Raw genomic sequence first — 13,160 nt, 5'->3', positions numbered from 1 at the left:
GACACAGAAAAAATTCTCTGCTGTTTCTCCCTCACTGAGACCACAGTGTTTCCACAAAATGGTCATAAGCTCTCTTATCATTATGACTTCCTTCCCCAGCTGCTGAAAGGAAGGCCTGAACTGTCACTAGCTCCCAGACTTGTATGAAGCGTGGGATCCATGTTAGCAGATAACCTGGCTGTCTTTATTCTCACACTCACATGCTCTTGTTCTTACCTCTAAACGTCTCAGGTTCTTAAGGGTAATCATACACACTCTGTGGGCCAACTTCCTAGCCTGGGGACACCATCCTCCAAGGGAGACAGTGTTCTACCTGGAAGCATTCCTAGGAAGGGGACGCTTGAGAACTCAGGTCCTGCGCGTCTCACCGCACATCATTGGGGAAGCTTTTGCCTTGTAATTTGCAGGTGTGTGTTTGTAATTGCTCCCTGGGCAGCTCTAAACGACAAAGCATGTATGTTGGCAGCACCTCTCCTTCTCACCTGCTCTTCGAGGCCCCGGGTGAACACATTTCACAGGAACAACCCAGTTCCAGAATCACAGACCTGGCTCATTTTCTCAGGAAGGGGTCTCAACAGAGCAGTAAAAGAAAATGATGCTTGTTTTTTTTCTGTTGGTTTCATAACCCCAGCATTGCCTGTTGAACCCTACACTTTCAACACTATTCTATCCTGCTACCTATCCTATCTCCAAAGCCGTGAATGGATTCCTCACATAACATCTTCCTAATTTCCCTGGTCAAGAGGAGGAAGGGTTATTTTCAGTGTGCATTTAACCTGAAGGACTGGGCATAAGAAAGATGCTCCAGATTCATTTCACTAACAAATCAGAGTGAACAAAGGTCTTCCTGCATTCGTTTTACTCTTTGAGGCCAAACTGTGTGATCCTGATGCATCCGTGCCATAGATGCCACACACAATCCGACTTCTCATTGCCCAGGGAAGTTAAACTCAGAATCCCATTTCCACTTGGGCCTGAGTTTCCATTCTCTCAGTTATCAAAGTTATCAAAGGCAGTGTGAACTATATTAAAAAAATTAACTAACCGTCTTAAAGTGAAAGTTATCCTGTCTTGCATTTTATACTTGCATGATTCATGATGCTTTGTGAAAATCCAGGTGATATGTGCTATAGTCCTGCAGGGTCCTTAAAGGACTGAGGAACAACAAAGAATGTGCACACTATTTGTAAATAGCTTGAACCTTTCTAGAATGCTCCTTCCTTGGGCAATGCACAGAGAAAGTAGCGAGCAGCTTTACCTATAATGTCAATCAGAAAGTCTGAAATGGTTTAACCGTTCTTATTAGGCCATTCTTATTTCATTGGACTGTCTGTGAAAGGCTTTCAGAACTAATCCTTAGAAAGAGTTCACTTTCCTCTCTTTGGCATAAGGCTGCCATTTTCCTGGCTTCACTTGGTGGGAAGGAAATACAATTCTGTTCCTCTTCTGTGAAAGTAGGCTTCGAGCTCCCTCCTGCAGCGTCTCAATAAAAGCCTCCTTTCTTCTGAATTGCATCCTCCTTCACTTGGACTTGTATTTTGTATCTTGGTTCATCCCTATATGCTCAAGACTGTCCTTCTGATTGCCAAGCCCAGCACATGACCATGGGCAGAAAACCACCATAATCCTTTTCAGCTTCACTTTGGACTTTGCCAGCAGCATTTCCTAGGTCCCTGCAGCCTGTGTGCCAGGGGGTCTTGGCAAGTACATCACTCAGGGCAAATTCTCAGATGGAGAGAGGTCTTATCGGAAACAAGAGAATTTACACAAAACCAGAGCTTGGATCCCTGCCGAGTGGGTACCCTCCTTATATCCAGCAGATGCTCAGCAACTGTGTAAGCACACATCAGAACCTGGCAGCTCGCCTGCTGTTCACCCTCTTCCTTCTTTGTGCCTAGGGACCTTGAGGTTTTTAGCACAGGAAAAAGAGGTGAGTTTGCTTCTTTCCCTACTATCTCCACCTGGATGGATACATGTTGATTACTCTCTCCTGATGATCTTTGAGCTCCTGGAACAGCTCCATATGAACAACGCTTCCTGGGATCCCATCCATGTTCAGGATAGCCTGGAAGGTGTTGCATGAAAGATGCTGTTTATCCTTAGACGGCTTCTTTCGTTAAAGCCCATCTTATATTACTTCCTGGACCCAAAAGTTCCAGTCAGGAATCCACTGATATCCCCAAATAAATCCATGAATAGCAGAGATTCTTCAAACTCCTGAAAATCGTATGTGAATTGTTCTGTATGTGGTTTTCATTTTCCACCGTGTCTATTATGTATTCAAAGAGTTCTGCAATACTAAAAAGATTTAAAACAGATGTTTACTTGGACCACTTTTCTCATCCTGAAATTTTATGAGACTCTGATCATGTTTGCAGCTTTACCACCAAACCCAAACCTAAAAAAATATTTACCCGAGAGTGTGACAGTGTCACAGTGGAATTTCTGGGCTACCTCAGCACATGCTGAAGAAAACACAAACAGTTCTGGAGAGGGTATGATACCCACCACCTTGATATGATTATGAGTTCCAGTAATTTTTGAGGCTTATTGGATGGTATCACAGATCATTTTCTACTTTTCCCAATAGCTGCCTTGATAAGAGTCCTCCTAGAGAAAGAGAAAATATTTGTTTGGTTCCTGGAGACTACCCAAAGACCTTACTAAACTCTGCCCCAATCCTGATCTTCTCCTGGCCCAGCCTTGTCTTGAAAGATCAGGACCATACAGGAAAACCAAGGTACATGTTAGACTCTTTTTCCAATTTTTAAAAGACTGTTGGTTTCCTAGCATCTCTCAGCAGCAACCAGTGGTGGTTTTTCTTTTCAGTATCATTTTGAACTCATGAATGATAAGATATTTGATACCCTTACATTCTTTAAAATTATTATTCATTCTGAAAAGCAAACCGTCCCATCTTTAGTGCGTGGGGACGGATCTTAAGCCCTATAGACACAACCTCTGTGGTCGTAGATTCTCTTATTTTCTGGCGAGATAAGTTGTTCCAGGCTCATCTTGTCTATTTCGTGGACCAGATCTGAAGCAGCCGTTTCTCCAAAGAGCCTTGTAACAGGAAAACTTAGAAATCACAACCAGCTCTTTGCTCCTGGGTGCATTTCTTTGGCTCTTTCAATAGACAGAGCTAGAAAATAAGTATTTTTAAAGAAAAAAATATACCCCATGAGCATCATGATATAGCCATTGATATAGAAGTTAGGGAGTTTTTACTTCTTGATTTTATGTTTGCAACTCTGATCACTTATGATGAAAATTTTGGTCCTAATAACATTAATATAATTACTTATTTGTTCATCTTATGTGTTATCAGTTTCAGAAAAACAATGCTAATGTTATTAGTAACAAAATAAGTACTCAATAGCTAACAATTTCTTTGGGGTTTCTTTTCACCATTAGTATATATCTAGCTAGGGATAATCAGTCAAATTACTGTATTTTTAAATCACTTGAAATAATTTACCTTTATATGGCTGAGTAGCTACTTATTTTTAACACTCCAAAAAGAAAAATTTTTTGTTTGTTTACATAGTCCTATGGTTTCAAATAACTACAAAAGTTTTTTATGAGCCTGACAGTAGTAACATTACAAGAGTGTAAAATGGGGAAAAAAAGTAACATCCTTTTGTGTTTATAATGAAAAAAAGTATACTTAATTGGGATGCTGTGTTGGATTATACAGTAGAGATGGGACCTGATAACAGAGAGAGGCTCTTATGTTTGACTTCACTTCATTGGTCTGGTCAGCCTCCCAGCAGTGACTGCAGCATACCCAGTGGCCGCAACTGTGGGAGATTATCAATGCATTAGCAGTGATTTTTCTACCAAAATTCCCTGATGTACTAAAAAATGGGTAACCATTTTCCACTGGCTTCCCTTCTAAATAGTCAACAAACATTTATCTTCTACCAGCCCACAGAATAATTTCAGCCTTTTGCTCAAACTTTATTTTGCATATAACCAAATATGGTTAATACTGTCTTTATTTTATGACAGAGTTTGGTCATCAGATTTCATGATTTTGTCTGTAGGATGCATTTGCTCCTGGGAATCGTAAATGAGGTGTGCTATCCTTCTAGTTAAGTGGGGAGCATTCCACCTAATAGAGGTACCTCTGCTTCTGTGTTTTCTAAGAGATGGCAATTGCAATTCATTGTTTTATATAGGGATCTCCAGAATATCATTTATGTAGCTTTTACACTCAAATGTTTTCTCAAGAGACAAACAAATGCAGTAAGGCATTTAGATACTAAACACTAGGAATATATATATTTTTAAGTACCTAGGCAGTGCTCTGCCCAACTTGATTTTTGTGTGTGTGTCAAATCTTCCCTTTCCATCTCTCAGCAATAAAAACGTACAATAACTGTACAGGGACCGTGAGGGTAGGGACTCTGCACACATAGTCTCTGCATTTTAATAGCATCACTCAAGAAGTTGGCAGTGTGCTTCGGCCTAGTCATCTGGAGAGCTCCAGGCCCCCTAGGAGCTGCAGCATGACTCAATTAAATGATCAAAGTCCTTGAAATCATGGGGCTGAGAAGGCTCATCTTCGCTCTATGGCTAACTCATTGGGGTTTTGGGGAAAACACTTACCCTCTCTATGCTGACACGACCATTCTAACTGCTATGTAGTCTATAGGGGTGCTGTAAGCAAGTGTCCATAGCACTCTCCAGGGGAAATCATTACAGACATTCAGGGAGAAATACACATGTTCTTCATTATACCTACAGATCAAGTCTGCTTTCTAGGTCTATTTACTTATTTTTTTAATGTTTATTCTCTATTTATTTATTTTTTCTTATTAGTCATCCATTTTACACACATCAGTGTAGATATGTCCGTCCCAATCGCCCAATTCATCACACCACCTCCCCCCCCGCCACTTTCCCCCCTTGGTGTCCATACGTTTTCTTTCTACTTCTGTGTTTCAGTTTCTGCTCTGCAAACCGGTTCATCTGTACCATTTTCTAGGTTCCACATATATGTGTTAATATACGATATTTGTCTCCTTCTGACTTACTTCACTCTGTATGACAGTCTATACATCCATCCACGTCTCTACAAATGACCCAATTTCATTCCTTTTTATGGCTGAGTAATCTTCCATGGTATATATGTACCACATCTTCTTTATCCATTCATCTGTTGATGGGAATTTAGTTTGCTTCCCTGACCTGCCTGTTGTAAATAGTGCTGCAATGAACTTTAGGGTGCATGTGTTTTTTTGAATTATGGTTTTCTCTGGGTATATGCCCAGTAGTGGGATTGCTGGATCATATGGTAGTTCTATTTTTAGTTCTTTAAGGAACCACCATACTGTTCTCCATAGTGGCTGTATCAATTTACATTCCCACCAACAGTGCAAGAGGGTTCCCTTTTCTCCACACCCTCTCCAGCATTTGTTGTTTGTAGATTTTCTGATGATGGCCATTCTGACTGGTGTGAGGTGATACCTCATTGTAGTTTTGATTTACATTCTCTAATAATTAGTGATGTTGAGTAGCTATTCATGTGCTTCTTGGTCATCTGTATGTCTTCTTTGGAGAAATATCTATTTAGGTCTTCTGCCCATTTTTTGATTGGGTTGTTTTTTTTTAATATAGAGCTGCATGAGCTGTTTATATATTTTGGAGATTAATCCTTTGTCCAATGATTCATCTGAAAATATTTTCTCCCATTCTGAGGGTTGTCTTTTCATCTTTATGGTTTCCTTTGCTCTGCAAAAGCAGAGCAAAAAAGTTTCCTTAGGTCCCATTTGTTTATTTTTTATTTTATTTCCATTACTCTAGGAGGTGGATCAAAAAATATCTTGCTGTGATTTATATCAAAGAGTGTTCTTCCTATGTTTTCCTCTAAGTTTTATAGTGCCTAGTGTTACATTTAGGTCTCTAATCCATTTTGAGTTTATTTTTGTGTATGGTGTTAGGGAGTGTTCTAATTTCATTATTTTCAATGTAGCTGTCCAGTTTTTCCCACACCACTTATTGAAGAGACTATCTTTTCTCCATTGTATATCTTTGCCTCCTTTGTCATAGATTAGTTGACCATAGGTGCGTGGGTTTATCTCTGGACTTTCTATCCTACTCCATTGATGTATATTTCTGTTTTTGTGTCAGTACCATATTTAAAAATTAAAAATTTTTTTGTTCTAGCTCTGTAAAAAATGCCATTGGTAATTTGATAGGGATTGCATTGAATCTGTAGATTGCTTTCAGTAGTATAGTCAATTTCACAATATTGATTCTTCCAATCCAAGAACATGGCATATCTCTCCATCTGTCTGTATCATCTTTAATTTATTTAATCAGTGTCTTATATGTTTCTGCATACAGGTCTTTTGTCTCCTTAGGTAGGTTTATTCCTAGGTATTTTATTCTTTTTTTGCAGTGGTAAATGGGAGTGTTTCCTTAATTTCTCTTTCAGATTTTTCATCAATAGTGTATAGGAATGCAAGAGATTTCTGTGCATTAATTTTGTATCCTGCAACTTTACCAAATTCATTGATGAGCTCTAGTAGTTTCCTGGTGGCATCTTTAGGATTCTCTATGCATGGTATCATGTCATCTGCAAATAGTGACAGTTGTACTTCTTCTTTTCCAATTAATATTCCTTTTGTTTCTTTTTCTTCTCTGATTGCCATGGCTAAGACTTCCAAAACTATGTTGAATAATAGTGGTGAGAGTGGACATCCTTGTCTTGTTCCTGATCTTAGAGGAAATGCTTTCAGTTTTTCACCATTAAGAATGATGTTTGGGCTTCCCTGGTGGCGCAGTGGTCGAGAATCCACCTGCCGATGCAGGGGACACGGGTTTGTGCCCCGGTCCGGGAAGATCCCACGTACCGCAGAGCGGCTGGGCCCGTGAGCCATGGCCGCTGAGCCTGTGCATCCGGAGCCTGTGCTCTGCCACGGGAGAGGCCACAACAGTGAGAGGCCCGCGTACCACAAAAAAAAAAAAAAAAAAAAAAAAAGAATGATGTTTGCGGGCTTCCCTGGTGGCGCAGTGGTTGAGAGTCCGCCTGCCGATGCAGGGGATACGGGTTTGTGCCCCGGTCCGGGAAGATCCCACATGCCGTGGAGCGGCTGGGCCCGTGAGCCATGGCCGCTGAGCCTGTGCGTCCGGAGCCTGTGCTCCGCAACGGGAGAGGCCACAACAGTGAGAGGCCCGAGTACCAAAAAAAAAAAAAAAAAAAAAAAAAAAAGAATGATGTTTGCTGTGGGTTTGTCATATATGGCCTTTATTATGTTGAAGTAGGTTCCCTCTATGCCCACTTTCTGGAGGTTTTTATCATAAATGGGTGTTGAATTTTGTCAAAAGCTTTTTCTGCATCTATTGAGATGATCATATGGTTTTTATTCTTCAATTTGTTAATATGATGTATCACATTGATCGATCAGCATATATTGAAGAATCCTTGCATCTCTGGTATAAATCCCACTTGATCATGGTGTATGCTCCTTAATGTGTGGTGGGATTCTGTTGAGGATTTTTGCATCTATATTCATTAGTGATATTGGTCTGTAATTTTCTTTTTTTGTAGTATCTTTGTCTAGTTTTGGTGTCAGGGTGATGGTGGCCTCATAGAATGAGTTTGGGAGTGTTCCTTCCTCAGCAATTTTTTGGAAGATTTTGAGAAGAATGGGTGTTGGCTCTTCTCTAAATGTTTGATAGAATTCACCTGTGAAGCCATCTGGTCCTGGACTTTTCTTTGCTGGAAGATTTTTAATCACAGTTTCAGTTTCATTACTTGTGATGGTCTGTTCATATTTTCTGTTTCTTCCTGGTTCAGTCTTGGAAGGTTATACCTTTCTAAGAATTTTTCCATTTCTTCCAGGTTGTCCATTTTATTGGCATAGAGTTGCTTGTAGTAGTCTCTTAGGTTGCTTTGTATTTCTGCTGTGTCTGTTGTAACTTCTTTTTCATTTCTAATTTTATTAATTTGAGTCCTCTCCCTCTTTTTCTTGATGAGTCTGGCTAATGGTTTATCAATTTTGTTTATCTTCTCAAAGAACCAGCTTTTAGTTTTATTGATCTTTGCTATTGTTTTCTTTCTTTCTATTTCATTTATTTCTTTTCTGATCTTTACGATATCTTCCCTTCTACTAACTTTGGGTTTTGTTTGTTCTTCTTTCTCTAGTTCCTTTAGGTGTAAGCTTAGATTGTTTATTTGAGATTTGTCTTGTTTCTTGAGGTAGGCTTGTATAGCTATAAACTTCCTTCTTAGAACTGCTTTTGCTGCATCCCATAGGTTTTGGATCATCGTGTTTTCATTATCATTTCTCTCTAGGTATTTTTTTATTTCCTCTTTGATTTCTTCAGTGATCTCTTGGTTATTTAGTAACATACTGTTTAGTCTCCATGTGTTTGTGTTTTTTACGATTTTTTTCCCCTGTAATTGATTTCTAATCTCATTGCGTTGTGGTCAGAAAAGATGCTTGATATGATTTCAATTTTCTAAAATTTACTGAGGCTTGATTTGTGACCCAAGATGTGAACTATCCTGGAGAATGTTCTGTGTGCACTTGAGAAGAAACTGTAATCTGCTGTTTTTGGATGGAATGTCCTGTAAATATCAATTAAATCTATCTGGTCTATTGTGTCATTTAATGTTTCTGTTTCCTTATTTATTTTCATTTTGGGTGATCTGTCCATTGGTGTACGTGAGGTGTTAAAGTCCCCCAGAATTATTGCATTACTGTCGATGTCCTCTTTTAGAGCTGTTAGCAGTTGCCTTATGTATTGTGATGCTCCTATGTTGGGTGCATATACATTTGTAATTGTTATATCTTCTTCTTGGATTGATCCTTTGATCATTATGTAGTGTCCTTCCTTGTATATTGTAACATTCTTTATTTTAAAGTCTACTTTTTCTGATATGAATATTGCTATTCCAGCTTTCTTTTGATTTCCATTTGCGTGGAATAACTTTTTCCATTCCCTCAGTTTCAGTCTGTATGTGTCCCTACGTCTGAAGGGGGTCTCTTGTAGACAGCATATATATGGGTCTTGTTTTTGTATCCATTCAGCAAGCCTGTGTCTTTTGGTTGGAGCATTTAGTCCATTCACGTTTAAGGTAATTATCGATATGTATGTTCCTATTACCATTTTCTTAATTGTTTTGGGTTAGTTTTTGTAGGTCCTTTTTTTGTCTTGTATTACCCACTTAGAGAAGTTCCATTAGCATTTGCTGTGGAGCCTGTTTGGTGGTGCTGAATTCCGTTATCTTTTGTTTGTCTGTAAAGCTTTTGATTTCTCCATCGAATCTGAACGAGATCCTTGCTGGGGAGAGTAATCTTGGTTGTAGGTTCTTCCCTTTCATCACTTTAAGTATATCATGCCACTCCCTTCTGGCTTGTAGAGTTTCTGCTGAGAAATCAGCTGTTAACATTATGGGAGTTCCCTTGTATGTTATTTGTCATTTTTCCCTTGTTGCTCTCAATCATTTTTCTTTGGCTTTAATTTTTGCCAATTTGATTACTAAGTGTTTCGGCATGTTTCTCCTTGGGTTTATCCTGTTTGGGACTCTCTGTGCTTCCTGGACTTGGGTGGCTATTTCCTTTCCCATGTTAAGGAAGTGTTCAACTATAATCTCTTCAAATATTTTCTCGGGTCCTTTCTCTTCTCCTTTTGGGACCCCTATCATGTGAATGTTGTTGCGTTTAATGTTGTCCCAGAGGCCTCTTAGGCTGTATTCATTTCTTTTCATTCTTTTTTCTTTATTCTGTTCCGCAGCAGTGAATTCCACCATTCTGTCTTCCAGGTCACTTATCCGTTCTTCTGCCTCAGTTATTCTGTTGATTCCTTCTAGTGTATTGTTCATTTCAGTTATTTTATTTTTCATCTCTGTTTGTTTGTTCTTTCATTTTTCTAGGTCTTTGTTAAACATTTCTTGCATCTTCTCGATCTTTGCCTCCATTCTTTTTCTGAGGTCCTGGATCATCTTCGCTATCATTATTCTGAATTATTTTTCTGGAAGATTGCCTATCTCCACTTCTTTTAGTTGTTTCTCTGGGGTTTTATCTTGTTCCTTCATCTGGTACATAGCTCTCTGCCTTCTCATCTTGTGTACCTTTCTGTGAATGTGATTTTTGTTCCACAGACTGCAGGATTGTAGTTCTTCTTGCTTCTGCTGTCTGCCCTCTGGTGGATGAGGCTATCTAAGAGGCTTGTGGAAGTTTCCTGATGGGAAGGACTGGTGGTGGGTAGATGTGAGTGTTGCTCTGGTGGGCAGAGCTCAGTAAAACTTAAATCAGCTTGTCTGCTGATGGGTGGGGCTGGGTTCCCTCCCTGTTGGTTGTTTGGCCTGAGGTGACCCAACACTGGAGCCTACCCGGCTCTTTAGTGGGGCTAATGGTGAACTCTTGGTGGGCTCAAGGCAAGGAGTACTTCCCAGAACTTCTGCTGCCAGTTTCCTTGTCTCTTGGTGAGCCACAGCTGCCCCCCGCCTCTGCAGGAGACCCTCCAACACTAGCAGGTAGGTCTGGTTCAGCCTCCTATGGGGTCACTGCTCCTTTCCTTGGGTCCCGATGCACACACTACTTTGTGTGTGCCCTCCAAGAGTGGAGTCTCTGGTTCCCCTAGCCTGGCCAACGTCCTGCAATCAAATCTCGCTAGCCTTCAAAGTCTGATTCTGTAGGAATTCCTCCTCCTGTTGCCAGACCCCCAGGTTGGGAAACCTGATGTGTGGCTCTGAATCTTCACTCCAGTGGGTGGACTTCTGTGGTATAAGTGTTCTCTGTCTCTTAGTTTATATTTGTTGTATTTGCAACTCATATTTATTTATTCTTTTCCTCCTAGATTCCTGATCTTTTTGAAGGTTCTGTTCAAGAATCTATTCCTGACACTGTTCCTGAAGGCCTCTACCAGTTCAGATTGTCATTTTCCCCCTTCTCTTACTTTACAAATAAGTAATACAGGCGTAGAGATTTTTCTCACACTTGGAGGCCATCTGTGTGTCCTGCTGTGTTCTGTGCTGTGCGGCCTGTGTCGAGCTGTGATGAGCATCGTTTCCACGTGAGCCTGTAGGGTGTTTCAAGGCCTCTTTGCAAGTTTCCATTTTTCACTTTTTGTTTATTGTGCTTTGAATACTGTTCTGCTGAATTTATTCAACCATCTCAAGCTTTCACAACAGAATACCATATTTGTGATAACCTGTAACCATCCCTTCAATCAGTAAGGTCAAAACCCATTGGATGTAACGATTGTGAATTTACTAAGATCCCACACATGTCAAAACCTTCCTCCTGACCCCTAGTATTTGCTAAGGCCATATTGGTTAGTCAGTGGTGTAATTTCTTACATTTGATTTCTATACTAATTTTAAACACTGGAAAGCCAAGACCACAGAGAGGTTCTATGTTTGTTTGTTTGTTTTTTACTTTAAAAGCAATACCTTGGGGGCTTCCCTGGTGGCGCAGTGGTTGAGAGTCCGCCTGCCGATGCAGGGGATGCAGGTTTGTGCCCCGGTTCAGGAAGATCCCACATGCTGTGGAGCGGCTGGGCCCATGAGCCATGGCCGCTGAGCCTGCGCGTCCAGAGTCTGTGCTCCACAACGGGAGAGGCCACAACAGTGAGAGGCCCATGTACCACAAAAAAAAAGAAAGCAATACCTTTATTTATGTGTTTTGATTATGTTTGTTTCAAGTGTACAGCACAGTGATTCAGTTATACGTACATATGTATGTATACGTATATACATATATATCTTTCAGATTCTCTTGCATAATGTTGTTTTTGACGAATGATGTCATGTAATGCTCTCTTTTTTATTAGCAGCCTATATATATATATATAGGTTGAAGATTTTGCCCACCATCCTTTAAGCAAGGATTGCATAATTTGGTGAATTTTGTCTTCCAAGAAGGGTTTTGTCCCTGCAAATGAAATCCATTTCTATGCATGATTTTATCATAAATTTAAAAATATTATATATAAATATAAGTATATATTTTATATCATATATAAATATAGATATGCATACATATCTGTTTGTTTTATACAAAAGAAAGCTTTATCTCAAATTCATTACCAAATACTGTTTTCTTTAAAGAATGATGGAGATTTTTATTTTAAGTATCTTAATTTGTTTTAATCTATAAGTGTTTCAAATCGTTTTGGAAGCAATCACAGCACAAATACTGATTTAATTTTTATTACAGAACATGAGGTCAGGGGAATCACAGAGAGGTCATGATATAAACACCATCCTAGCACACTACTCTCTTCCTTCTTGGTTTTGGTAGATTTTACCTGAGTTCATCTTCTCTCTCTCTCTTTCTCTCTCTCTCTCTCTCTCTCTATTTAAATTTTTTGTAGGTTTTCAGCCCTAACCTTCCTCTCTATTTCTTTATAATAATGTCTAATTCCATTGTTTCAATTCCTTTTCATAATAATGATTAAAGCTAAGTAGAACAAGATTTTTTTAAAATCCTTTTTTGTCTAAAATCCAAATGTCCAAATTGTCCAAAATCCAATCTATGCCAATTTTCTTGACTGAAAGTCATTTGGCCCATGCTTTTCATCATTAAACCACAGTGCATTTTAATATTGCCTTTGTGTTTAGACTTTTTTCTCTCTAAACAATCTAAGCAATCCTACTTTTAGGGTGAAGTGGTTCAGTATTTGATGCCCTTTATTTCCAGACTTGGCTGGAGAGCAGAACTTCTGCCCCTCATGCTAGCCTAAGGTGAGAGCCCCTTTCAGTGTCAGTTTTTGTCTTTTACTCAGATCTATTCCCCACTCTGTCCCTGAAAACTACACTTTTGCAGCTGCCATGTCAACAGGCTTCTGACTTAGGTTCAGAGAAAGACAGGCACTGGCAGAACACAGGTAGATGGGAGGAAGGCAGATGTCAAGGTATCTCTACTCCTCTTCCCCTGACCCCCAGCTGCCATCAAGGGCCCTCCCTCCATGGTCCTGGATTTTGCCTGGGGTCCTTCCTGGATCTATCCCCACCAGCTGGCTCTGCATTTGAGTTCTGAGCACAACTTTTGTATTAGTTTCTTAAAGTTTTGCTAACATAACACCACACAGCTGGGTGACTTAAAACAACAGAAATGCATTATTTCACAGTTCTGAATATTAGACATCTGAGATCGAGGTGTTGGTCATTAGAGCCATGCTTCCTCTGAGACTCTGAGTAG

The sequence above is a fragment of the Kogia breviceps genome, chromosome 2 (assembly GCF_026419965.1).
Source record: "Kogia breviceps isolate mKogBre1 chromosome 2, mKogBre1 haplotype 1, whole genome shotgun sequence".
In the NCBI taxonomy this organism is placed as follows: Eukaryota; Metazoa; Chordata; class Mammalia; order Artiodactyla; family Physeteridae; genus Kogia; species Kogia breviceps.
The sequence above is the reverse complement of the archived record's forward strand: the minus strand, read 5'-3'. Positions refer to the sequence as shown.